This window comes from Calypte anna, chromosome 18 (assembly GCF_003957555.1).
Source record: "Calypte anna isolate BGI_N300 chromosome 18, bCalAnn1_v1.p, whole genome shotgun sequence".
NCBI lineage: Eukaryota > Metazoa > Chordata > Aves > Apodiformes > Trochilidae > Calypte > Calypte anna.
The window spans coordinates 9,496,993-9,524,527 of NC_044263.1; the positions used below are offsets into that span (position 1 = coordinate 9,496,993).

At 48.4% G+C, this 27,535-nt stretch overlaps 1 long non-coding RNA gene across 3 annotated transcripts in view; it reads left to right on the top strand.

Moving 5' to 3' along the window:
* Positions 1–3,398: 3,398 nt before the first annotated feature.
* The window catches only part of LOC115599302, a 60,874-nt gene continuing 36,737 nt past the window's right edge, over positions 3,399–27,535 (top strand). For 2 of the 3 annotated variants that reach the window (XR_003988292.1, XR_003988294.1), the window contains exons 1-3: positions 3,399–3,545; positions 22,751–22,853; positions 26,016–26,115. This is a non-coding gene — a long non-coding RNA (uncharacterized LOC115599302). Of the gene's footprint in view, positions 3,546–22,750; positions 22,854–26,015; positions 26,116–27,473; positions 27,494–27,535 lie in introns of those variants that run through there. The other variant, XR_003988293.1, reaches the window with a different exon arrangement.

Here is a 27,535-nt window from a genome sequence, read left to right on the forward strand (position 1 = left end):
GGGCACTGGGGTTGTGCAGCAGGGCCCAAATTAAGATCTTTTGTGTTGGGAAGTCTGCCCTGGATGCAAGGCAGCAGAAGATCCCAGGTTTGCCTCTGGCTCCAAGCTGCCTTGATTCCTCTCCTGGTTGAAGTTTGTCCCACGTGAGGAAGCTTCAGGCCTGAGCAGGCTTTTATTTCTTTGGGTAAAAGGCCAAAATTAATAGAATTTTGTAATAATTCACAGTGACCCAGGGAGGTTTATCATGCCAAAGGCAACACAATTCACCCACTAACCACCTGGAGTGAGACCCTGGCCCCACAATGGGAATGGCAGCAATCCCATAACTTTTATGGAGTCAGGCTTTCATCCTGCTGCTCCATTGATGGAGCTGGGTGTCTGCAAAGGAGGGAATTCTGGGATTAGCACCTAAACTTCTGGGTGCTCCTCCTTGTAACTTTTAGGTAACTTTGGTTAGGAAGTCCATCAATGTCTGTTCTTAGCACAAAGACTCAAACTTTACATATACTTGCTAGTTGAAACAGTAGTTAACTCCTTTTTTCTTTCTTTTTTTTGAGTTTCTGGGTTTTTTTTTTCTTTCTTCCCCTGAAGTGGACTGTATGGTTTTGATCAGGAATAAATTGCATATAAAAAGGCTGGTAATCCAGAGATCTGGGTGATAATCCTGATTCTCTTGTAGAATTTCTGCCTGATATTAAATAAATCACTTAATCACTCTCTGCTTCTCTTTCCCCAGCTGAGAGACTGTGATGAAGAACACTCAGCACATCCACACCAGGGTTGCAAGGCTTTAATTGTACAAAATTTGCAAAGCCCTTTGAAATCCTTCCATGTGGAATGGTAGGTAAGTGCTGGAACAGCTCTGGCTGTGGCTCTGGGTGCTGGCTAAGCAAGATGTTAATGTTGTGCTGAGAGGAGGAGGAGGAGGAGGAGGAGGGGGCTTCATGGGCAGGGCAGGGCTGCAATTTGAGGATTTGTTTCCATGGATCTGTGGTTGGCTTTGTCTGGAGGGCTCTTCCCCCTGGGTGAGATCAGGGTTTCTGCTGCCCTGCCCTGCAGGGTGATGCTCAGAGGAGAGGTGACATTAAAAACCTGTGTCTGGCAGTGCCAGCAGGGAGCTGGTGTCCATGCTCTGACTTTCCCAGTGATGCTGAGTCCTTGCAAACAGAGCTGGGAATGCAATAACAGCAAAACATGCTCCTTTAACCTCCCCAGCACCAGCGTGTAAAACAATACCCCAGATAGGTACCCCCAATGCTTTTATAATTTATTCATTCAGCAATGTCTCTTGCTGCAGTTAATGCTGTGTTTCCCAGGCTGGGGCTGGCACATGAAGCGTGAGGAATCCTTTTGGACAGGTTGCTTTGCTCTGCCCCAAACAAACTCCTGTTATCTGCCCAGTGGCCTAAATGAGCTGAATCCTCTGGGATGTGCAGCTGGACCCTGGGGGACTCCCTGGCTGCCTGCCAGAGTGCTTGGGATCCCATTCAGCCAGAGGAGGGGTGAAAGAGATCCAGGCGATTCTTTCCAACAAGCACCTGGACTCTTCCTTCTCTCCTCCAGGATTTCAGATTTATGTGAATACCAACAACTGGGTATTTATAATCTCTCCAGTGTGCAAGGCTTGACCAGGTTGGATCCATGAAAACCTTCCTGTTTTCTTCCACCTGTTTGCCCTACGAAGAGCCTTCACTTCCCTGTATGTTTCACTTCTCTCCTTAATAAGGTTTTGTGCCTGTGTCCTCTGTTGGGATCGAAGTGCAGTTCTGAGCAGTGTTCTCCAGATGAAGCTGATGGAGCAGACTTTCATGACTTGGGCCAAATCCTTAGGATGCCAAGCTAGAGGAAACAAAAGGGATGAATAAATCAATGGGTTTTCCTTTAGAGGAGGATTTTAATTCATTGGCTTTTCATGGTCTGGAGATCTCAAATCCCCAGTTCATCCTAGTCCACTGAAGAAACTCAAATTATTTTCAAACAGAGGGGTCCCCAAAGCTATATTTTACTCCCAGAGCAAGAAGTCCAAGGGTAAGTGTTAATCTCAATCTGATTTCATGTGCAAAACAGCTGCTTGGATCTTGCATCTGTCTCAGCTGGGGCTGCTTTCTACCCCTCTGCTTAGTGCAGCCAGAAAGTTAATTCAGTGCATATTAGGAAATTCCTCAAACACCAGGAGACTTAACACCCTTTTTTCCATCAAACCCTTGGAGTTTGTGTTGATATTTAGAGGTGTGAGGCTGCAGCACCAGGGAGTGGAATGTTTCCCTAATTTATTGTAGGGAGCTGATCTGGGGTGTTATCTCCCCAGACCAAGCTGTTCTTGTTTCACTTACAGCCTAAGTGCAATATAACTCCAAGTCACAATGCATTCCCTGTTAGGCAAAGCCCATAATACTCTCCTGTGGCTGACACCTGAAGTAAAGTATGTGTCTGCCAGCCTCCTGGAATAATTTGCCAGTGTATTCTAATCGGGTTTGCAGAAGGTCCATGTTTATTTCTAGATGGGCTTTTCAGCGTGTTGTCCAGCGGCCGCGGTGCCGGGGATTGGGATGGGATGTGGGAGCTCTTGTGTTGGCCTTGCTCCTGCCTCTGCTGGGATTTTGGGTGAGTCTTGGATGGCAGAAGTGCCCCTGGGTCTTGCATTACCCCATTGCAGAGGGTGGGAAATGGGTTACATGTGAGGAACATCATTCGAGTTAGAGAAATGTTCGTGTTCCTTCAAGTGCAAGGTCTGGGAAGGGAAGTCTGGGTGTGAGACAGTTGCTCTTTTTGGCTCAGAAGAGGAAATGGAGGTCAAAAAGCACTTTGGAGCTGTGGCTTTGGAGTTCCCAGGGCTCTGTGCAGGGGTGGTTTCCAGGAGGAAAGCAGGAGAGCTGGGCAAAAGGGAGAGGACCCAGCTGGCCCCATGTGCAATCAGAGCTTTTTGGTAGCAAGAACAGCTCAGCTCAGCACAGGAGCTGAGGGGCATTGCAGCATCCCTGACAAACCATTCCAGGGAGATGGTGTAGAGAAACAAGATAAACCAGGTGCCTCGAGTTGCCAAAGAGTGGGTGTGAGTCCACCTGTGCCTGGTTAGGGCAGGCCCCCTATTACCAGGGGGCCAATAAAGGTGGGACACACACCCACAGAAAGAAGCTCACTCTTGCGTGAGGCAATGGTGAGGCCAGCAGCTCATCGGGCCTCAGGAGCAAGAAAGGCTCCTCCTGCTACATCTGGTGGAGAATGTAGGCATAGACTTCTGTCTAGCCTGTGCTTCCGAGCTAGTCAAGAGAGCGTGCTGGTAGCTCACTGAGCGGCAGACCAATCTTGCTAGTTCCACTTTGTGGGCAATAGACTTAGAGCACAGCTCACGAGTCTATATCACGACACCAAGAAGGACTTGAGGCAACGATCCCTGAAGGAAGATTCATCTTGCTACAAGATGGAACGTCAGCTTGAGAAGCTCCTGCCAGCTCCAGGGCTCTCTATCACATCCAGTTTTGAGGCCCAGGCTGGGTCTGTGTTAGAAAGTGCTGCAGAAAACGTGTGACCAGAGCAACAGCCAGGTAAGAGGATGGAGAGCTCCAGTGCTGGGTCCACACCAGAGTTTCCCCTATGGCTAATCCATAAAAAAATCCTGTCTATTACAGAGGTGGAGGAAAGTGGGCAGGAGGCAGCCCAGGGGAGGTGTCAGATCAGAAAGCAGCAGTAAACCCAGAAGCTTTGGAGCATTTAGATGGCTGCTGAGCAGGGTCCAGAGTCTGCTACTTGCAGGAGGTTTGGCTGCCCTCCAAAGGGTTGGTAGGTGATTGAGAAATGTTCCTGCGATAAATGGTCAGGTCAGGTCCCTGAGCAGAGATGTACTCAGTGGCTGGGGGAGGGTGGGAAAGGGCTGGGAGGTTATGTACACCCTCCCACCTTGCTGCTAGCCCAGCCAACAAGTGCATGGTGTCCTGGTAGCATCCCTCTCATCGAATCCATCCAACCACCATGGGCTGAAAAAAGGTCAAGCTTTGACCTCGAGGTTGTTAACAAGGGTGTCTCATGCCAGCAGATGAACTGCAGCAGAACTACACCTACACATGGGTTGTATCTGCTCCCTCCTGCTCCTTAGGGTGGCTCTGCTTTTTTTTTTTTTTCAAAAAAAACCCACCCCAACCCTGACTTTTTTTCCCAGTAGCTCCCAGGGCAGCATGGAGCAAGTGTGACAGAACCAAAGATGGGTGAGCTTGGGTGTCTCAGGTCCTACACAGCAAGATCTTGAGCACCTTTGTCTCGGGAGCCAACAGCTGTGTCAGGGCTCAGTCCCACTGAAACCCATCCCTTTGAGGATGGCCACAAAAAGAAGCCTCAGGATCCTGACTTGCATACAAACCAGATCTTGTTTAATGAGCATCAAAACCTCTGGATCCCACTCAGTGCTTTTCCTGAGGATGGAGGAGGTTACTCAGTAACCTGCCCATTCACAAAGGTACTTTTGTTCCTAATAGGGCCCGAAATGTTACGACCTAATGTGTAACTTCCTGCTTTATTCATGTAGCAGCATGGAGGTTCCCATGTAAGGACCTGAAATTGCCTCTTCTGACCCATGGAGCAAAACAGCAGCCCCGGCACCTGCTGGGGGAGGAGCAGCTGTGCCAACCCCAGCATGAAAACCCTGCTGCTCCCAGGCTCCTGCTTGGAAAGGGGGATGGCTGGATCTTAAAAATATCTGCTGGGATGGGATGAGATGGGATGGGATGAGGGAGGCAGCACCCAGAAAAACCACTGATATGGAGCCACCTGGACATGCCTGGGAGGGGTACGGATTTAGGTGCTCCCCAGAGACAGAGGTGTTGGCTTGGTAGGAAAATGTGAGCTCCTGACTCTTTTAAGGTGCTTTATGGTTTTTAAGCTGTTGTTTTTCAGTGAAGGAGAGGCACCCCCATTAGAGAGGAGCTTCCTTTACTCTGTAGGGAAAACAGTACAACCAAACCAAAGCAGTCTGTGGGAAAAGAAGGGAGGGAAAGTCCTGCTTTATCTCCTTCTCCAGAAGCAATGCTTGAGCCCTCCTGATTACCTGAAGTTTGAGTGTCACTGATACTGAGATATTGTTTGCTTTTCTAATCCCAGCAGGGGATTAGTTTGAAGCACAAGAACCAGGAGCCTCCATAATACCAGAGTGAGGCAGCGAAACTGCAGCTGATGCTGTTATTCAGCTCAGTAACTGAGTCTTTGAGGAATTATTCTGCATTATTTGCTTCTCTTGTATCGCATGGCAGGAAGCACCACAGGATAATTACTCACATTAGAAATGCTCCCTTTGCTCTGCTTTCAGCATTTCCCGTTTCATCTTCCCGGGTGCCCTGGGTCAGAGGAGCATCCCAGGGGCTCTTTTGGGGTGTTACAAGAAAGGGGTCTCCTGGCAAGAGCTGAGACAGCCCTAAAATGCAGATGACAACAGGGCAAAGATCACCCAAGGCAGGGACAGGGTGATGCCATCTGCTTTATCTCCAGCTTTTGTACTTCCTCATGTTTTCCTGAAAACATCTAATAATAGGCAGAGGTTTTCACACTTTTTGGTGGAAAATTTCCTTTCCTAAAGTATGTGAAGTAAGAAATAACTGAAACAGGGATGGGGTGGGCACAAAACCATGGAAAAAAAGAAATCGATCTGGGGGCTTTGCTTTCTGTCTTTTCCTGGATAAACTTCCAGTGCTTTTTCTGATTTTATCTGACCATCTCCTGGTGTAGAGGACACACACGTCCCCTCAGCTCACTTCCACTCCTGCCCACCCAAACCCAGCCCAACCCAGCCTTGCTCTGCCTGCTCAAGATGCTCCTGGGTACCACGTGCGATGTGAGGCCAAGTAACACCCTTCCCAGCTGTGCCCTGGACTGCCTGGAGATCTTGCATTAATTCCACATGACTGCTCATCCCTATGGCAAATTTCTGAAGCACAGAAGGCAGGGACCTACCCCTACATGCAAACTGCAGCAAGTGGGGTGAGCTGACAGATCCCTTCTGGTGGAACATCAGTGTTCCAGCTGTGGGTTTGGGGGGTTGTTTCACACGGATGCTGCTGACCTTGTTTATTTTTCCTTTCTCTGCCTGACGTTTCCACAAAGATTCTTGCATTTCTCAGATAGACTCATTTAGTGGCCTGAGCTCCTAATGAAAACCTTGACTTTTCTTTAACCTTCCTGAGGAATTGCTCATTAGTGGGAACCAGTGCTGCTGCCTTGTACACACAAACCCTTGGCCAGGCAGGGAGGTGCTGCCTTCCAGCAGTGGGAATCCCACTTGCCCCTTTCTTACAGACCTTGGTAGCTCAGAAATGGCAAAAAAATGTAGACCTTTGGTCCCTTCAAATGACCTGGACTCTGGCCCCGTGAGATCTTTCTAAAGAACTTGCAGAAATCAGTAATTTGCTGAGCAGGGGCATCTCTGGGTTTCAGTTCTTTAGCAATCAGGGGATCTCAGTGTTGCACAGGGAGGGGGAAATTCCTCCCTTTGGCTGCTTCTTCCTCCTGTTCTGTGCTGCAGTGAGAATGGCTCAATTCTTCCTATGCCATAAGCAAAATGAGAAGAAAAGTGGGGTTTTTGGGGTTTGTTTTTTGTTGTTGTGGGGGTTTTTTTTGTGTGTGTGTGTGTATGCTGCCTTATTTTAAGCTCTGAGCTCTCTGACAAGTTGGCTTCCTCAGAAGGAGCACAAGTTTCCTTTACAGCATCTCCAGTTGCTTTAATTCCTCACACAGACAGAGGGCTCACAGTCTCTCCCCCCCCCAAGCTGTGTTATCACCAAAATCACCAAGTTTCTGTTATTTTTCCTTGATTCTTATTCTCACTGCTACCAAAGGCACAAGGACAAACAGCAAAACTCATTGCCCAGGTCTGCAGAGCTCTGCTGTAGGGCTGGCAGGTGTGGGGGGCAATGAGGCATCCCCTGAGATACAGACCAAGGATGGCCAGGGTTGTGGAGCAGAAAGTGACATTAAAGCACAGCCCCTGGTGCATTTCTGTGCTCTTGCCTTTAGCATTTCTGTTCCCCCTGCTTTTCACCCCTGTGTCACACCTGGAACACAAAATGTTCAGGTCTGAGCCAGGCTTGGATGCTGCAGGTGACTTAGATTCTGAGGTTGTGCCTGGCTGACACTGCCCCAGCACCTCCAGCTCTGGCATCTGAACTTTTCTGACCCCTGAAATTTTATTTTCAATAACTAGAAGTTTTGTGTGAGGTAAAAATTAAAAACCAAACACACACCACACCCCCCCTCACACACACACACACACACACACACATCACCAAAGAGCTGAAGTAGGAAGAGCCTGGAAGTGTCTGGCTGAGCACACTTGGTAGCAGTGGTTTTATTGAATGAAGACTTCTTCCCAAAAAAATCCATTAATCCTTGAGAAAACATTTCCCATCTTCGAAGTTGTTTTGATATCACTTGGAAACAAATAGTGTTGCAAACCTATTAGAGACAAATCTGGGAATAATTAGAATAAATGGAACTGAAGCACAAAGCTTTCTCCCTCTCTCTCCTCATGCTCCATGCAGCAATTGTTCCAGTGGGAAACAGGTGGAAGAAAAATTGAATTTTCATTGCATTCATTTCTAATGATTGCTTCTTATCTCTAATGGGTGTGGAATGTTTAATCTTTGAACTACTGTGTCAAAATATATTTGTAAGATAGATCAAATTAAAATAATTCCTCCCCTTTTCCTTCCCAGCCTGGTAATTGCTCTGTTTTATTATATATCATGGATGGATTAACTTTTAATCTCTTGTGTTGTATTCACAGCCCAAATGACTGTGTGCTGGGGAGAAGGAGAGGAGGAAATAGCAAAATAATTGTTGCATTTCTGGGTCTGGTGATGCTGAACCTGCAAGAGATGACAAAGAAGTGCTGCAGGGCCAGGCTGGCTGCACTGATCTGAGCTGCCTGCTCTGCTCTGGGGACAGCCAGGGTGGCCTTGGGTAACAGAGAAACTGAAACCACCAGAACTGGCCCAAATTCTGCTGCTAAGAATGGGAGATGGAACAAAAAAAAAAAATCCTTGTAATACCTTATAGTTTTGGTTTTTTATTTTTAATTCTTATTCCTAGCTGGGAGTTTGGTTCAAGTCTTAAATAGTTATAAGCTGAAGTCAAACCTGGATGTGATCTTGAGCTGAACCTTGTTTAGATCAGAGGCAGGTACCTGGATCACAGGGCAGTGTTTAAGCACAGTTACTGGCAAAAGGTGGAGGTTTCAGAGCTTTGCCTGTAAGACAGATGAAGTCCTGACCTGACCCTCTGTCCTTCCCAGCTTTGGAAATTCAAATGGTTTCTTTCTTTCATGCAAGACAAGAGCTGTGTGGAGGGGCAGCAGATCTCCTCTGAGCTTTATTTTCTGTCTGCAGATGCAGAAAGCCTCCATTTCCATTTCTGTTTCCCAGAACCTGGTTGGGTTTTCCTGATTTCATTTCTAGGGCTCCAACCTGCTGCCCTGAAGCTGCATTTGGGAAGTCTCCTCAATGTTTCTCTGCAATTATTTGCTTTTTATTTCCTGCTCCAGCCTAAGGGTCAGCAGGCCCAAGAAGTGTCCACCCTTTTTTGCTGCTGCCCTCCAAGGCCCCTCAGTAACCACTGCCAGAGAAAGTTGGCCCCCAAGGCTTAAATTACAGTGAAGCCATGGATAGAAAATACACCATGAAATTTTATGGCTCCTGCGAAGGGGCTGCCATCTGCTTTTTCTTTTTTCCCCCCCTTTTTTTTTTTCTTTTATAGCCATTCCACAGTCTATTAAACCATTACTGTCTGCTCCCCCACTTCCCACCAAGCTCTGTGTCCATTTCAAAATACACCACTTTGGGTTTCAAAGCAGCCCTTGGGAATTCCCCAGCTCATTCGTGCTGTGCAGATCCTTACTGATCCTTTTTTTCTTTTAATTGAAATGTCTTTGTTCACATCTGTACAAGGTACATACTGCTCTCAGCTCCTTGGCCACTCTCCTCCACTTGCTCTTTCTTCATGCAAAGCTTTCCAGTCTTTCTGAGATGAGCCTGAGCAGGAATTGCAGTGTCTGGTTGTGCCTTGCTGCTCCTGCTCAGAGGGATATTCCACATTTTCAGCCTGAATGGTGATGTTTGGGTTCCTCTTGCCATGGGAGGGGAAAGCTGCTCTGCAAAACAAGCTGCAGGGCTGAGTCCTTCCCAGCCAAAGACTTTGCTGGCTGCAAACATCAAGCCTGAGCCCCAAGTCCTCTGTCTCCTCTTGCTTCCCTCTACTGCTGCCATTCCATCTCCTCACTGCTGCTGGGTCAGCAGGGAACTGGATTCCCCTTGTTTCTGGAGATTGGTTTTGCACATGTTGCAGGGCTTGGTATTTCTTGGGAGCGTAGGGTTTGCCTTTCCTTTAAACATTTGGGGAGGTTTCATATCTCCTTCCTTTCCACCCCCCCTCCAGTTTTTCTTTGTGGAGGGTGGAACCAAACCCCTTCAGCTGTGACAGGTGGGTCACTTCTTGAGCTGATCCACCTCAAAACCAGAACAACTTTCTGTGGTCAAAGTGTCTCTGGAACTCAGGAAGCTGCTCACAGGCTGCAGGTGCCAGGGGCTGTGATTTTGCCCTGATTTTGCTGGCTCTCCTGTGCTGACCAGTGGATAAACCCACCCATTTTTCTCAAGGAGCTCTTCCCCCCACCCCATCTCTGTGTCCCTCTCCTGCTGGTCCCCTGTTGCAGGAGCATCCTCAGGACCCAGGGCAGCACTGAGGCTGTGGTGTCAATATGAGGGTTGCTGGGGACTGCTGTCACACCAGGCAGATGGCAGGGTAGTTATTTCACTTACTTGATGCATCACATTCTCTTATATTGTTGTTTTTTACATCGCAGTTGTTTCCATGGCTCGGGGCCATCTGCAGCATCTCAGGGAGCAGGAGGCCGACCCCATGGAGATGCTGGGAGTGTTTAATCCCCAATTTCTGCAGGAACACCTTGGTGCAAACTCTGCTTCCTCCTTCCCAGCTCCAAGTCTTCCTCCCGAAGGCACCGCTGCCTTTTTGCAGCCCCGATCCCGGGTCTGGGGCTGAGAGCAGAGTAACCACCAGAGGGAGATGAGAATGGCTTCATCTTGGTAATTCTCATTTTATCTCTGACAAACACCCATCAGCCCTTCAAAATGCACAGTTCTAGCCAGGCTGCAGTCTTTCTCAGGGACCTTTCTCTACCTGGGGGGGGGGTCCTTATGTCCAGGAGCATCTTTGGGGTTTTATTGCTGTAAACCACAACCCCCACCGTAGCACTTCAACCCCAAAGGCAAAGCTGCACTGGTGCCTCAATTTAAACTAGACAGGAGCTGTTCCTCTGAGAAGTTATGGGATATTTGGGACTGATTGCCTTGTCTTCAGCTTTTCCACCTGGGACAAAACCAGTTTTAGGGGTTTCTGTAGTCATAGGGAGGGTACAGGGGTGCCTCGTCCCTGATTTGAAGCAGAATTATCTTTAAGTTGAAGGCTAATCTGTGATTCCAGGGTCTAACTGGTAATTTGAAGACTGAAACTGGGATGCTAAATACTTCCCCACCCAGATCTTGCTTGGTGTAGAACATGGAAATGCACCCAGACAGTGACTTGAAGTAAGTTCATATGATTAAAATTAAGAACACAACTATTCCCAGGGTTTCTCTCAAAGATGTTTTTTCTCTTCTTCCTTTCTTTCCACCTTCCTCCTGTGGTTAAAAATAAATAAAGAGGAAAGGAAAGAAAAGCTAAAAAATCAGCTGTGTGTGTGTGTGTGTGAGGGAAGGATCATTGCACACTGAGCCCCAGCCTCTTGGTTAGAAACAATGTGAGAATTTTCATTACTTGGATTTAAAAAAAAAAAAAGAACCCAACCCCTGAGCAAACTGAAACCTCATGTGCAAACTGTCAGATTCTTCCAGAAGCTATTTTTCACTTGAAAGCACTTGCTCACAGAAAGCAGTTTGCCCAGCCTTATTATGAACACAAAAGCTGCACCTAATTGGTTTATATGTTGACAGGCATCTTATTACTGAGAATAACACAGTGTGAGTGTGTGTGTGTGTGTGTGTGTGTGTGTGTGCCCCCAGCCTGGGCTTGGGGGGGGGGATGATGGCCCCAACCACCCTGCAGGAGGGAACTGGGTCCCCTGGCACCTCCCAGCACAGGGGATCCACTGCTGGGAGAGAGAAAAGAGGTTTTGGGGGGCTTCAGTTTTCACTTTCCCATTGCAAATCAGCTCTTTGGGGTTGTAACCTGGGTGCTGGGGGTGTGATGTGCTTGTGGCTTCAGGGCTTGTCCTGGTCCAGCTGGGACATCAAGTGTCCTGCTGGAGCTTGGATCTGTCTCACGGGGAAGGTTTGGGGCTGAACTGAGCTAAACCAGGGTGTGTTGGGTGAATCCATCCTGGAGCTGTGGGGCAGGAGGTGCCCAGAGGCAGCGTGCTCCTGGTTTCCTCTCTCCTGTGTGGTCAGAGGTGACACCTGGAATACTCCAATCATAAATGCCCAGGGCATGGAATTGTGTGGACTGAGGGGAGTGACTTTTTTGCTTCCTGCTGGCTGAGCTCTGGCACGGAGCTCAGGCACTGATTAAACATCCAGGAGGATTTCCAGAAGTGTCTGCACAGGGAAGGTACCTGAAACCTCCACAACCTTGGCCTGTTTAAAAGCCTTGCACCTCCCAATCCCTATTCCCAATACTCAATATTCCCAATATTCAATCACCAATCCCTATTCTCTGCTGGGATTTGGCTACTCCCAGTTGGTAAAACTTGGTGGCCCAGAGCAACCTCCAGCCCTGGGTAAATGAGAGCTGTTGGAAACCCAGGACAGAAATCCAACAGTGACAGACAAACTGGGGCCTTCCTTGCCTTAGGGATTTGCTCCAAACCCAACTCCTGGCATATGGAAACCCCAGGGGTAGGAAAGGGAAGGGAAGGAAAGGAAAGGAAAGGATGCTTGCACCAATCAAACTTGCTCTTCCTCAAAGCTGTCGTGGAAACTGTTAATTCAGATTAATCCCTAAGTGATGCAAAAAGGAATATGGATTGCTCATAGCTGCAAGGCTGGGGTATTTGTAATTAAAACCTGCCAGCTGATAGAAGACAAAGCCTGTGACTTGGGTGGCTTTTGCTTTAGTGGAGAAGTCAGTGCCTGGCAGTGGTTGGAGAGGCTGAGCCCGAGGGTTTCCCTGGCAGAGGAATCTGGGGGCTCTCCTCAGCTCTGAGCTGCTTCAGGGCACAGGCAGAGCCAGAAAGCTGAACCCTCCTGCAGCTCAGACTGCAGATGCTGAGCTCTCTCCTTGCCTGCCTTGTTCTTTCCAGGGCTGGGCTGAATGCTACCAGCATCTGTCAGCCCTGGGCAGGCTTCAAGTGCTCTTAGAGGCATGAGAGGAGTCTGTGTGAAAGGAGCTGAGCTTTGCAGCTGGGAGGGATGCTCCAGCTTGGGATCTTTTACTGAAAACTGGTAGTAGGCTTCCTAGGTTATATGTTTATTCTTTCTTGATTTGTTTGCATCCTTTGGTCCAGAAGCCAGGAGTGGTTCCCCTTGCACGGACTGGGAGTGGCACAGAGCAAAGCCAAACCCCATGTGGCAGCATTGATTTTTTTTTTCTTTTCTTTTTTCTTTCCTTTTAAACCAAAGCATCTGTCTCTTTTCATGCTGTCCTCCCAGTTAATACCAGTCAGAACAGACACTGAAAATCTGCAGTACCAAGGAACAAATGGGTTCTGGAAGCAGAGGGACTGAAGCCACCAAAGGGCTGTCACCCCTTCACCCTCCACAGAGCCCTCTTCCAAAGCTGAGATGTGCTGGAAAGAAAACTTGTCCCATACCCTAACGCCTCCTAGGGCAGTGAGGAATTATTTTTCAAAAGAAAAAAGATGTGAAAATGTCAGCAGACATCAGAGTATTCACAGCACCCAGCTTGCTAGACCAGAGGCTTGGGGCAGACAGGTTGAAATGCTCTGTGCATGGCCACGTTTGGCTCTGTCAGTGAGAGGAATCAGCAGAAATCTTAACCCTATGGTGGGAAATTCAGAGGAGCAGAGGATGGGGCTGCCAAACTCTGGAGGAGTTCAAGCAGCTCAGGGCAGCCTGGTACTGCCCAGCTTCAAAGCCAAAAATCACCCTGGGGAGATGTGAACCTCCAGCTACCCGGGCTGTCTGCAAGACAGGGACCTTCTTTGTGGAAAAAATAAAGCAATATATATAAAAATATATATATATATATATATGTGTGTGTGTGTACATATACACACACACACACATCTATAAATTATATCTCTATTTTTGCTGGCATATGCTTGACTGAGCACATCCAGTGCCAGTCACACGTCCCTGAGCAGGGGTGGACGTGGCAGAGAGATTACATTTAATAAAGCAGTGGATTTGCAGAGCAGGCTCACACGTGTTCCTCAGCCTTTCCTCAGGGCTGGAGCAGGCGTGGGGCTCTGAATGCCACCTGGCATTCCCAGGGCTGTGGCACCTCTTCAAATCAGTCAAACGTGGCCTTGATGTAATAGCCAGCGGTGAAGCTCACCAAGGGATTTGCTGCTGAAGAGGTTGCAGTAAGCAAAAAAAAAACCAAAAAACCAAAACCAACACTAAATAAATAAGAAAACCCCAAAACGTATTTGCTATAAAATCAGGGCTTTGATTAAAAAACCAAACTCCTAGCAGGAAAAACACACCAGCATCCTTCACTCAGGGTTTTTTGAAAGGTTTCATTTCTCAGACAGGATGGAAAAATTTCAGCACAAATTCATCTTTAGTGCCTGAGAGGCCCCCACACACAGGAAAAATGTCCCTGAGGATGTGCCTGGGCTTTGCTGTGGTGACAGTGGCCAGGACAGGACACCTGGCTCCAGGGACACCCAAAGCAGGAGGTTGTTGTCACCTTCACAGGTGCAATTTGAGGCTGTCCTGACTCAAAGAGGCAGCAAAATGGAAATTCTGATTTTTGGACAGTAAAACCCCAAACGTGTTTGTAAAATAGCAATAATCTCCAGCTCCTGGCCAGAGGAACTGGTGTTTAATTAGAATTATTTACCAGCAGAGGTGTGTGTGGGCAGGAGTTTATGATGGCAAAGGGAGCCCTTAAGACTGTAGGAAATCCAGGCTGGGAGAACCCTGCAGTCTCTGGTAGGATTTTTCACCTAAATGCTCACCTCGGAGAGGGAAACAAGAGGATGTTTTCCTTCAGGCTGCTAAGGGGAAAGCTACCCTGGAAAATTTTTAATTTTAGGTGTTGAAATTCAGCTATTTCCTGTGCTAGACATTTGTGGGACACATACATCACATAACTGAAACTTCTGGAAGCTCTTATAAACTGAACACACGCACCCCCCACCCCCTTCCCAATGTCATACAAATTGGAAAGCTGCTTGGAAAGTTGTTTTAAATAGTGTGTGGGATGGGAAATGAATGTATATCTGCCTAAAATCCTTGTTGGTGAAGCTGAGGTGCTCCTCAGCCAGCCTATTTCTTCTCCTTATGGCCAAATCCTGCTTCACACCAAGGCTCTCTCTGTGTGGCTGAGTCCTTGCCTATAAATCAGTGATAAACCAAAGCCTTTGGTGCAAACAAGCATTTTTTTTTTTTTTTTGCTCTTTCCCACTGACAAAATCAGCTGCAATCCTTGCCTGAATACATGCCTAACTATGCTCTCCAATTAGCCTGCTAATTAGACCCCCTGGTATCTGTTTAGATTATTAATGGAGCCGAAAGAGGTTTTTTTAAGGCCCATTAGATAGAGCTGAACAGATAGCTTTGGGGGGTGGAAGATGCTTTCAGGGAGAGGGTCACGTTTTCTGCTTTGCTGCATTGAGCTGGGAAGATTTTTGCTCAGAAATCTGCTGTGCTGGAGGTCTGGAGGAAACCAGATGCCCCAGTGTGTGGTACTGGTGCTGCTGGGAAGGGGAGGTTGATGGGAGAAGTGGGGATCCATCCCAGGTGGAAAAGAGGAGCACATGGGAGAGGGAGGAAGGTTCCACTAGGGAAAGGGAGGTGGATTTATTTTTTTTTAAAGCTCTATTTGAAGATAGAATGTTTCAGGCTATTCCAACAAAATGAAACATTCCTGCTTGGGCTTAAGCTACTCCAAAAGGAAATGTTTCATTTTGATTTGCCAGATGAAAAATGCAATTTGGTTGGGGGGAAAAAAAGAAAAGAAAAGAAAAAAAAAAAAAAAAGAAAAGAAAAGGAAAAAAAAATGTTTCCCACGATGGGGTTTTAGCTTTGGAGAAATGTTTTATTTTCTGTCAGAAAAAAACCAGCTCCAGTGGGAAGTCCCCTGGTGCAACCTGCTGTGGCTGCTGGGCAGGAGCAGCAGGGCTGGGTTCAAGGCTTCCCCTTTGCCTTTGATCAGGGTTGATTCATTGCCTACCAGGGGGTGCTCTGTCTCCTGGAACACTCCATTCTCTGCTCTTTCCCCCCTTCTTTGCTGCTCTTTCTTCTGGGGAAAGTTGCCATCAGCTTTTAGCATCCCAGTGGGCATGGAGAAAGGCTTTTTTACAGGTTCCCCCTGGGCCTGGCTTTTCTTTTTCAGAGGCTCATCCTGAATGAAAAACCAAACCAAGCAAAAAAAAAAAAAAAAAAAAAAAACAAAAAAAACAAAACCAAAAAAACCCACAAAAAACCAGTTTCTTTCTGACCTGGTGGCCCTGGAGTTATCTTTGTTTGGAGTACACAGTGCTGTGCACGCCTGCTCACACCCATGACATGGGCCAAGGGAAGCAGATTCTCTGCTGAGCAAGGACAAACTGCTCCTTCATGGCCAGAAAAAAAAGAAATAAAAGGAATTTCTCCCTCGGGGGCAAACACAGCTTTACCCCTGGCACAGCAGCCTTGGGGGTGGCTGCTCTCAGCACCCTGAGGTTCCCAGGTGGGTTTGGGTGGTGGGCATCATGCTCACAGGCACTGCAGGAAGGGGTTGGATGTCAGCAGAAAGTCTTGGGGCTGTTTGACCCCTGCCACTCCCTTGGTTTGGGTTTGTGCTGGGTGCAGGCACCCACACCTCATACCCTGTGACCAAAGGCACCCCCAGCCTCACCCAGGAGACTCCAGAGCTCTGTGCTGCAGTTTGGGGGTTGCCCTTCAGTGCTCTCCTTAGCAGCAAACACCCAGATGGTCCCTGCCTCCCTCCCAAGCTGGCTGGCAGGGCAAGGGCTCCTTTGGGTGCATGGCTGGGGATGCAGGGGGGAGAGGGGAGGCTGCAGGGGGGTGACAATCACATCATGTGGGTGACAATCAGATGAGCTCACACAACACCAGCCCCCTCTCAGGGCAGCCTCAGCATCCCAGCAGGAATACTTGGGGTCCATAGGGAACCACTGGCTTGCCATGGACCCCTGAAGAGGAGAGAGGAATAATGGGGGGAGAGGGGTTTGGGCAGAGCCCTTAAGGAGTGGCTTTTCAAACTGAGGGGTCCCAAATGTGCAGCTGGAACTGAGCAGCCAAGTCAGACACAGAGAAGGCTGGAAAGTTTCAATCCTATTTTCTTGGTTTGGTTTAATACCAAAATCCCCCAGGTCTCCTTATCAGCTGCTCACATGGTTTCCCCCCAGTCTTCCATTTTTCATCTCTAGTGATGAGATTTTGTTAATAGGGAAATTATTTGGTTTTGATTTGGGGCAATAGAAATGGGCTTTGGGATTGGGATGGGGTTGTTTGTTTGGTTTTTTTTCCTTTCTTTGCTATAATTGCAACATTCTGGGGACCCATTGAAGACTGAGCCCCTAATAGCACCAGATCCAGATGAGGTTTGGAGAGGGCCAAGATTCCTGAAAGAGCATGAGATCTTTCAGTGTTTAGGTCTGCAGAGAAGTCCTGACTTCTGCTCCTCAACCTTCACTTTTCCTAGGCCAGGTTTTTCTGGGCTTATAATGAAGAAAAATGGAGCAGGTCTTTTGGAAGGAGGAGTGGGCAAAGGTATAAATAGAATTATGACTTTGGTCTGGCCCAATGTGCTGCAGTCTACTGGCATGTTGTGAACTGTCTTAAGACCTTCAAGGAAATAAATTGCTTTTTAGGGTGCTGCTGAGAACTACCAGGAGGTCTGGTTGTTTGGGAGATGGATAGGACTGCCCCAAGGGCAACTCTTATCAGGACAGGGGGGGCTGTGACAGCAAACATTGGGTTTCTTGTTAGTCCAGAGTGCACATCCCTGGCAGCAAACTGAACAGAACAAATTGTCCTGGTCATGAGTTGAAGGACACTGACCTGGGAGGAGGCATTTACAACACACACCATCACCCCCAGGCCTCCCTGATAGAGATGTTGGGGCTTGTTCTGCCTATGCCTGACCAGCTTCCTCCTCTCTGACCCTTTCTTGAGGCTCCAGCAGCTTCACCCTGACTTCTTCTCCTTGACTTCATTTTTTTCAGGGCAGAACTTCAGGCCTCTGACCCCTCTTTCTCAGAGATAATTTTCCCTGGTTTGTTCTGCCTTGAGGAAGAGCTGCAGAGCCCATCTCTGAGCCAGCAGGAAGCCCAAAACACTGATTTAAATCCCTATGTTTCCAAAACAGGCTTTTTTTTTTTGTTTACCTTGCCTCTGTGTTACCCTCCTGCTCACAACTGGGAGGCTTCCTGCCAAAATACCTCCAGCAACTTGCTTTCCAAAACATTGCCTTTCAGAGAGGAGATGTGATCTTCAGCAAACAAAAGCCAGAGCTCAGGAGGCAGCCAGGCTGACATCTCTCACTCTGATTTGAAATTGAAATTGCTTTGGGGAAAAGGTTATTAGTAGCAAGTTGAAAGAGATAAAAGTTGAGCATTAAAAAAACCAAAACCAAACAAAACATTTTTGGTTGGCAATGTCTAAGAAAACCTGCACTTTGCCCCAGCTCTCCCAGGGCAGCCTGCAATGAACTCCAACCTGCAAGAGAAGTCCTGTGGTGGCCACTTCCAGTTCCAGTTGTGTTGGTTTTTTTTTTAAACTTGAACAATAAGTTTGATTTGCATCAACCCTGGCCACATTTCATCCCTCGTTTCACTTGAAGCTCTGTCAGCATCTGGGGGAACACAGACAGGGAACCCCAGTTTCAGTTACCTCCCAGTGGTTCTCAGTGTTTTCCCCTGCTCTGTGCTAAAGGAAGGGTTTTGTTGAGAGTTGGAATGAGAGATGGAATTGCTTCCTTGAGCCAGGGTGAAGGTGGTTGATCCCCCTGAGCTGTAAGATGAAGTCAGTGTTTGTGTCCTTCTGCCTTAGATTCCCCTTCCCAAGTTCCATGGAGGTGGCTGTGCCATGAGCTCAGGTGTCAGACTGGTGCCCCAGCATCTGCAGGCTGAACAACTCAGTGCCTGGGGAAAAAACCAACCCAGGAAACATCTCCAGGCACTGAAGAGCCAAAGCTGTGTTTGCAGATCCTCTTGCAAATCCTCTTGCAGAGCCCTTGTCCCCAAGAAGCCACCACGCAGGGGCAGGAGCTGTGTGGCTGCTCCCACCTATCCTTCCACCCCTGTCTTCTTGGGGGGTTTGAGCAGAATCCCCTCTGGTCCCCATGGTGAGGAACCCCCCCAGCAGAACTGGGTCCAGAGGGAGCCCCAGCATCATCCTGGTGAGCAGGGGCTGTGGTGTGACACGTCCTGTGGTGTGACACGTCCTGTGGTGTGACATCTCCTGTGGTGTGACATGTCACTGCCACCAGGCTGCTGTCCCTGGGGCCACAAATGGAGCAGGGAGGAGGTAGGACCCTGGGCAGAGGTCCTGCCTGTCTGTGTCTGTGTCTGAGTGTGTCTGTGTGTCCTTCCCATTGTTTGTGCAGGGAATGGCAGAGGTATCCCCAGGGCTGAGCTGCAGGGACGCTGGAGGTGGGTTCTCCTGGCACTGCCTGCCCAGGGGTGTTTTCTCCAGGATGCCTTGGGATGCTGCAGCTCTTGGGGATGGTGCTGATCAGATGGAGGCTTGGTGGAAACCTTCAGAGCACTGGGCTTGTTCACTCCTGAATTCAGCCCTGGGCTGCTGCTTGTTCCTCCTGTTGTGCAGGATTGCAGTGCAAGGCTCTCCCCAAACACTGCAACTCTGGAATTAGGTCAGGCTAAGGAGAGGGCCTTGTTCAGCACTCCAGATGTCTCTCTTTTTTTTTTTTTTTTTTTTTTTTTTGTCCTTTTATTTTTCCAAAGCTGAATCCTTTATTTAAGCTCTCCCCAGAAGCCTGGAAAAAACAAAGGCTTGGATGTGTTACACAAACCCTAAGTCCTCTGCCTAACCTTCTCTCAGCCACATGTTATAAATAGATCACCTCTGGGGCTGCAAAGAGATGTTTCTTTTTCAGCATTGCCTTGAAGCATAGATCCTCAGGAGGAGGTGTGGGTCCAGGTCACGAGTGGGCAGAAGGCTTCAGTCCCATATGAAGGGTTTGGACTTGAAAGGAAATTATTGTGAATCACTTCAGATGAAATTCCTCCCCTTTGGATGGATCCTGGGCTCTGAATATGGGGCTGGTCCTCCCACCCCCAGCTCTTCCACCTTTCCTGGTGAGCATCTGCATCAGTGTGAGATTAAATGAGGGGCAGGGCTTCTGTTAAAATCCTGAGGCTTCCCTAAAATGTGACTGCTCAGCCAGTGCCCAAGCCCTGAGTGCCTCTGGTGTCATGAGAAAATCCTAAATCCTGGAGTAGGGTAGGGGGCTGGCAAAGGTAGAGGTGAGGAATGGGAGCCAGGTGGTGGTGGATGAGTAAGGATGTCAGGAAGCACATTCTCATCATGTAATCTGGCCACTGAGAGGGAGAATGAATCAATGTCACCTTGAGTAAGCATGGAGATCAGCCTGGTCACATTCCTGAGATAGCTGTGTGAAGATCTGACACTGTTTTTCATGGCAGACTTAAAACAGAGTCCAGAACCAAGGGTGTAACCCAATCTCAGGAGTAGTGGGAACGTGAATAAGATCAAGGTCATCTCAGGAGGTTGCAGAAGAGAAGGTCAGATGTGGTTTAGCAAGTGCAGAGGAGCTCAGGTTGATTCCACTGTCATCTCCGTGCCTGGGACAGCAACTCCTGGTGCTCAGCACATCCCACCCTGCAGACCAGAGTCCCCTTTGCTCCAGGGATCATCTGCTGGCATGAGATGAGCAAGATCTGCAGTACCTCTGGGAAAGGGATCATCCCTTGGTGCTCTTTGCACAGTGCCAAGCACTCACTTTGCAGCTCAGCCTTCGTGGTGCTGGATTTGAAGTAGCTTTGACCTGTGGCTCTCATGTGGCTTTAAAAGCCCCAGGACTCCCCTTGTCTCTGGCTGGTGTCTGGGACAGCCCCAGCCACATGGCCATGCACTGACTGCTCCATATTAAATCAAATTCTGGTTCTTTCTCTTTGATGTTTTCTGCCAGGATGTGGCTGGGGGGAGGAGATGCTGAGGGGGGGGATATCCCTGAGCAGGGTCTCAGGAGCTGCTCTGGAGCTGAGAGGACCATTGGAGAGATTTGAGCAACAGCTTCCACATGGGTCCCTCCACATCACCTCCCATGGGGGCTCAGTAAAAGTTCCTGGTTCAGTCCCCCTTGAAAGGGCTGATAAATAAATACCTTTTGCTCTGCTAATACAATGAAGTCCTCTCAGCCCCACTAAATGTTTCCAGAGGTTGCTTGGTTGCTTATGGGGGTGGGAGGAAAACCCAGCCCGTTTCTAATTGTCACATTCAAGCCTTGTGCAGGCAGAGATGTTTTCCATATGGTGAGGGGATCCGAGCTGCCCAGCTTGGCACAGCCAGCCAGTGGATGGGAAAATGATACATTTAATTGTATGGATGTCATAGCTCTGGAGTTGTTTTCTTAATCCCGGAGTTGGAAATAAATACAGAAAATCAGGAATACACAGCTGGCTGGGGATGATTCAGAGAATTCGTGGTCTCCTTTCTTGTGAGGAGTTGGAGGGCAAACACATGGAGGAGGTTCTCATCTCCAGGCTGAACAGGACATTTCTGAGCTGGGTGGAAGTTTGCTGGGTTGGGCTTATGGAGATTTCAGCCAGCTGAAAATTTGGCCTCGTGTTATGAAACGGGATTCTGGAGTTTCTTCTCATTTCAAAGGAAGCACTTTTTGATGTGTGGAATTGGACTCTATAAAACCCAAGTGTGGGGGAGCAATCCTGCTCCCAGAGCTGATTCCTTCTTCTGCTCCTGCTCAATCCAAACTTTACTTCTCTCTGAAGGTTTCCCATTTTGCTGAGCTCCTGCTGGAGTGTGTCCATCCCCAGATCCAGTTTGGCAGAGTTGTGATGCTGGGTGTTGCTGGGCTCCTGTCCTGCTGCCCCTGTGCCCATGCAGAGGAGGGCAGAACCTCCAGAACCTCAGCATGGAGGCAGCAGCAGCATTAAATGGAAACCCAAATCCATGTGGTGGGACAGGGATGCTGCTGTACACTGAAGGAGGGGTTGTGAGGGTGTAGAGCCTGGGCATGGGAACAGAGCTGCAAACCCAGCATCTTCCATCTGCCTGCCAGGCCCCAGCACTGCTGCACAGTTCTTGAGGGTTTTTTTCTTCACAGACGTGAGCTGTGGGGCTCCTGTCCATCCCTTCTGCAGGCTGGTGTGCACTGACAGCTCTGTGACAGCCTGGGCTCAGACCAGCTCTTAGCAGAGGGCTTGGATCTCCCCCAGACTAAAACCTTGTGTTGGGTTGGCAAATGCCTTGGTACTGGTCTGGCTGGAACCACTACACATCTGCTCCAGTCAGGAATCCTGGGAAACCAGGAAGGCAGGTAACCTCCCCAAATCCCAGAGAAATTTGCTCAGGAAAATCTGAGTAAATCAGGATTCCCCAAGTGGCTGCTTCTGCCAGGCAAAGACATCAAGTTCCCAGGGAAAGCAGAACCATGGCTATCTGTAACCCAGCCTGGCTTCTAATAGTGATTTGTTTGAGCTCCAGAGTGCGAGCTCACAGGTTTAACTTTCCTCCCAAGCTGTTTATTACACTAAATGCTCCTGATCAACATCCTCCCCAGGTTTTCTTAGCCTTCAGACAAGAAATAACCTTGGCTCTTGCCAGCAGTGATAAGAGAAATGTCTTGCTCTGACTTAAGGCTGATTACTCTCAGGTCACTCCCAAGCATCCTCTCAATCAAAAGTGGACCAGGAGCTCAGGAAAAGATGGAGAGGGAGGTCAAATGTGCATTTCAGCCTGTGCTGTTATCTCCATGAACTCCCCTCTTCTTTACTCATATTCAGCCACTGACCTCACCAATTTATGGTCCAGAAGTTTCTCTGCATGTCCCTGGTGGAAATTTGGGCTAAATTTGGCACAGGCAGCCACTGTGGGAAGGGATTTGTCTTCTCTATGTCCCACTTTGGGAGGGGTCAGGGATTCTAACAATAATATCAGTGACCCACCTTCCCTTCTGTTGCCAAGCACTTTGTCCTCATCCACTTGGATTCGTTCTGCTCCAGATCCTTGGGGCTGTTCCCTGGGAATAGTGAGTGCCATGGCTCTCATCCCTTCCCTTTCAGGAACCCTCCCATTTGGTACTGACTCTATTTAATATTTCATTCTGCATTTTCATAGCCAGGCACTTAGAGGCATTAATTATTAAATGGCCACCTTTCTTGAAGTGAATGCAGAGCTAAAGACAACAGCTGATGGTGTTTTCCAAAGGGGGAGTTGGCAAATCAGGGTACATTGCTCTTACAACTTGCAAATGAAACTCTCAAAGGCCCCTGTGCCCCCTTTTATTATTTTTTCTTTTTTTTTTGTGGTGCTCAATATTTTCAAAGTCTTACTTTCTTCTTATGTGCAAGATGGCACCTTCAGAAGCTCTCAGTGCTGACCTAACCTTCTTCTCACCACAGCCTCTAAGAAAATAGAGCTGAGCCATTTCAATCCCTCCCTCCTTGCTCCCCTGGATCCAGGACTGCAGCATTATTCCCAACCTTTTAACTGCAGCTACATCAGGTCAGTGAGAAAAGCTTCTTTTAAACCTCAGCTCTATTCATTTGGAGCAATCCTGAAGTCTCAGCAGAGCTGCTCTGGAGGCACAGGGTGGATGAAGGCAAAGTCTGGTTTGATGCTGAGTAAAAGATTTTTGTCTTCACCCCTTTCCCATCACTGGGGCCAGGTTCAGGGTGACCAACGTGGGGTGCTGGGACAAGAAGTGTCCAGGGTAGGTGTGTGTGAATGTGTAAATGTGTTTTATTGTAGACAGATGCTGAGGGGAGGCCTGAGGACTCATCAATAATAGGCTGGGAAATCTCAGTGTGCCAGCATCAAGGAAGCTGTGAACAGGAGCCAGCAGTGTGCCCAGGTGGCCAAGAAGGCCAATGGCATCCTGGGCTGGCTCAGGAACAGCGTGGCCAGCAGGTCCAGGGAAGGGATTCTGCCCCTGTGCTCAGCTCTGGTGAGGCCACAGCTTGAGTCCTGTGTCCAGTTCTGGGCCCCTCAGCTCAGGAAGGAGATTGAGGTGCTGGAGCAGGTCCAGAGAAGAGCAAGGAGGCTGTGAAGGGATCCAGCAGAATTGCTGTGAGGAAGGGCTGAGGGAGCTGGGGGTGTTGAGGCTGGAGAAGAGGAGGCTCAGGGGAGACCTCATCACTCTCTGCAACTCCCTGAAAGGAGGTTGGAGCCAGGGGGGGGTTGGGCTCTTTTCCCAGGCAACTCTCAGCAAGACAAGAGGGCAGGGTCTCAAGTTGTGCCAGGGGAGGTTTAGGTTGGAGATGAGAAAGAATTTCTTTCTGGAGAGGGTGATCAGGCATTGGAATGGGCTGCCCAGGGAAGTAGTGGATTCTCCGTGTCTGGAGATCTTTCCAAAGAGCCTGGATGTGGCACTGAGTGCCATGGGCTGGGAACCACGGGGGGAGTGGATCAAGGGTTGGACTTGATGATCTCTGAGGTCTCTTCCAACCCAGCCCATTCTATGATTCTATGAAAAGACAGAGGAGCTGGATGTTGCTTTCAAGCACAGATTTCCCATTTCTCTCTCCTGGCTGCTGTGATGCCTTTGTTTTGGGGAGCCAGGTGGCCCTTCCAGGCTCCTTGCTGTCTGGGCTGGCAGGGCCACGTGTCCCTTTGCCACCAGTGGAGGAGCAGAGAGGCTGAAGCAGGAGGTGCCAGGTCCCACCATGAGGATATTGCTGCTTTGCTCCCTCTTAATAATTGATGTTTCTCAGATCTTTGAGACTGAGAGAAAGCAACCCAGCTTTCTGGTGAACCTGCCTACATCCCTCCTCTCCTCTCCTCTCCTCTCCTCTCCTCTCCTCTCCTCTCCTCTCCTCTCCTCTCCTCTCCTCTCCTCTCCTCTCCTCTCCTCTCCTCTCCTCTCCTCTCCTCTCCTCTCCTCCCTCTCCTCTCCTCTCCTCTCCTCTCCTCTCCTCTCCTCTCCTCTCTCTCCTCCTCCTCCTCTCCTCTCCTCTCCTCTCCTCTCCTCTCCTCTCCTCTCCTCTCCTCTCCTCCTCTCCTCTCCTCTCCTCTCCTCTCCTCTCCTCTCCTCTCCTCTCCTCCTCTCCTCTCCTCTCCTCTCCGTTCTCTGGGGTTCTCCTGCCAGCCCCACTGGCTGCTCATACCCACAGTGATCTTGTACCTTGCAGGAAAGAATGTAATTATTATTTTTTGGGGGGGGGAATTGGGGGAGGAAATCAGGGGCAGGTCCTGGTGTCTGTAGGAGCCACCTGAACAGCTTTCCTGAACTACCAAGCTCACCCTGAGCACTCACCCTCCCTTCATTAGTCCCAACAAGATTGAGCAGGATGGATTTGCTCCTGGGTGGAGCTGGAGGAAAATAATAAACTGCTGTTAATGAAGAGAGAGCTTCAGTTTGCTGTGTCTGGCAGAGTGTTTTCATCTTTTGTACTTCTGGTAGTTGGCATCCCAGGCAAGACTGAGGGACTTCAGTTTGGGAGTGGTAGGCATGCACTCAATTTGCTGCCTACCCCTGGCAGAGGATCAAGGCTGGAATTTTCATTACACTTGCTTTGCCTGCCAGAAAGAAGCACTTTGATTTAATTCTGGTGGCTTCTTGTTCAATGCCAAGCTTGGAACGTGATGCTCTGATGTCTTCCAGCTTCTTAAAGTAACCACAAGGTCCCGCCAAGGAAATCTGTATTTATACAGCAGAGGAACTCTGGAGTCACTTTATTAACAGGAATTGCTGCCATGCTCTAGGTGGATCCTATGGGCTGGAACATCAGACTGACTCCTTTTGTAATCCTCTCTACCAAGCCCTGATAGGATCAGAAATTCAGAATTCCTCTGTAACTATTCTTGGAAGTCTCATCTTGTTACAAAGCAGCCACCATTTGCTTCTCCCTGGAAGAGGAGAAGGGATGCTACCAGTCCTGAGCAAACACTTTCTGGTGTAAATGTCCCGTGAGATGGCAGACTGAGCTTTTGACAAGATGACATTTTTCCTACAGAAAGCATCTGCTCCCCTCAGAATGTTGTTTTCTTGCCAAAGAATACCTCAAAACCCAATTGTATTATTTGGTTGGACAAAAATCCAAAAGCTTTGGGGTTTTGGCAAAAGATTTTAAGAATCCAACTGAAAAAAAAAAAAAGAAAAAAAAGGTTTTGTTTTCCAAAAGCCAAGAGGCTCAAAAAAAAATTATTTTTTTCTTTTTAGTTCTGTTTGAAGATTAAGGAAATTGGGTTTGTGACCATCTTTTCCCCACGATGGAGGGGACTCTCTGTCAAACCAGCTCTAGATGTGTTAGAAGGTACCTAATTCCACCAAAGTTCTGTCAGAAGCCACATGTCCAGGCACCTTCAGACAAAAATCAAACTTTTTTTGCAGACTCACTGAATTTTGTTTGAGATGAAACCTTTTCTGTTTGTCAGCCCCACACCTGAGCAGCCTCACTCCCTCCCTTTCCACATCCAGGGGAATGGATGTGGAGATTCCCACAAAAAACCCCAAGCTGGGCACGTTGGCCTTGGAGGAGCACGAAGGAGGGAACTCCATGAACCTGGAGCAGCAAATGAGAGAAAGAGGCTGTGGAAGATGGGCACACATCTAAAACAGGACTGAGGACACAGGTTTTCTGCCCTGGGATGTGGGGGGATGTGTGGGAACCTGTACAGGCTATGGGACAGCTAAAAGCCAACCTGCAAGCTCTGTCTTCCTTTCAGCTCTGTCTGGGACACTTTGGATTCATCCAGTCTGGGAGGAACACCCTGAAAATGTTTAGGACTATGAGAAGTCCCTTTCCTGACAGGACTCACACCTCTGGTATGTTGTTTCCATTCCTTTGGTATTGCCTGTTATATTATGCCACAATATTAATGTATTAATATATTCATAGAATGTCAACATTTATATAGAATACAATTAGTGTTTTAATATAAAAGCCAAGATGAAATGAATCAACATGACATTTGGAACAAAACCTTTTGACACTAGTGAAATGAAAAAACCTTGTGGAAGAGGTTTTACCCATCCTCCCCCCACTCCCACTCCCAACTCTTCCACTCCACATCTGGGGTCAGACTTCATGGCCACAAGAAAGTCACCTTGGCACTGACCATATTTAAGTTATTTTCCTTAAAGAAACACAGGTAACTCTCACTCGAGCTGGATCTCAGTTTACTCAAGGAACAGGTCAGAGGGCAGGAGGTGTCCATTTTTCCCTGGCCCCTAATTTTATCCCAAAAACTCCACTTTCTATTTTCTCGGTTAAAATATTTTCTAATTTTTTTCCCAAACCTATCTTCATTTTGCCATGAAATCCCACCTAGAAATCTCCTCAGAGTCTCTAAGCCCATCCTGAAGCTTGTCTGTCCCCCCCCCCTGTGGCACAGCCTCACACTTGTGACATTTCAGCAGCTATGAAATCACACACCCCAGGCAACCCTTTAGCTCTGCTCTTCCTTTCTTTTGCTTTCTTCACCATTTGAACCATGACCTGAAGTTTCCAGGAATTTCCAGGAAATCTCACGCAGCCCAAACATGAGTTTATTTTGCAAATGATTCTTTCTGGGAAATGCAGGGAAAGAGAAAGCCCTATTTTCATCCCCCCCAAAAGCCAAGATGGAATAGTTTACAATCCAGTCTTGGTGGATGGGAGGCTGAGGTATCTTTATTAAAGATAAATGTTTCATAGCAAAATACTGAGATTTATTTCTATACAGATATTCACAGGTAGCAGGAGCTCAGATTTCTTTTCAGCTGTACTGGTTTTGTACCACCAGGAGAGCCCAAGGGGATGAATCCAGAGGTTCCATGGTGTGCAGGAGGAACCAGACTTAGCAGTTTCTTGTGCTGGCCATCTTGTAATTTCAACCATTTCTTAGGTTCTCATACACATTAATTTGGGGATCTGGTTTGGGACAGTTCTTTGTCTGCAAGGCCTCAGCTCCTGTGCCAGACATCCAAAAACCACGGATGTGCAGAGGTTCCAGGGGCAGAGCAGAGCTCCTGGTGCCTCTCGGAGCCTCAGTGCCTGCAAGCACAGACATTCCAGCTGGGAAAGACACAAGAAAGGAACTGCTGGAACATTCCTGTTTGCTCTGCACCAGCAGCAAAACCCCCTTGGCATGGCCATGGCTTTCCCTGAGCTGTCCTTGTTATTTGTATTCATTTCTTCTCAGCCAAAGCTCTCTGAGTGGCTGAGTTTGAACCACTTGGAGTTGAGTCTCCAAGTTTGAACCCC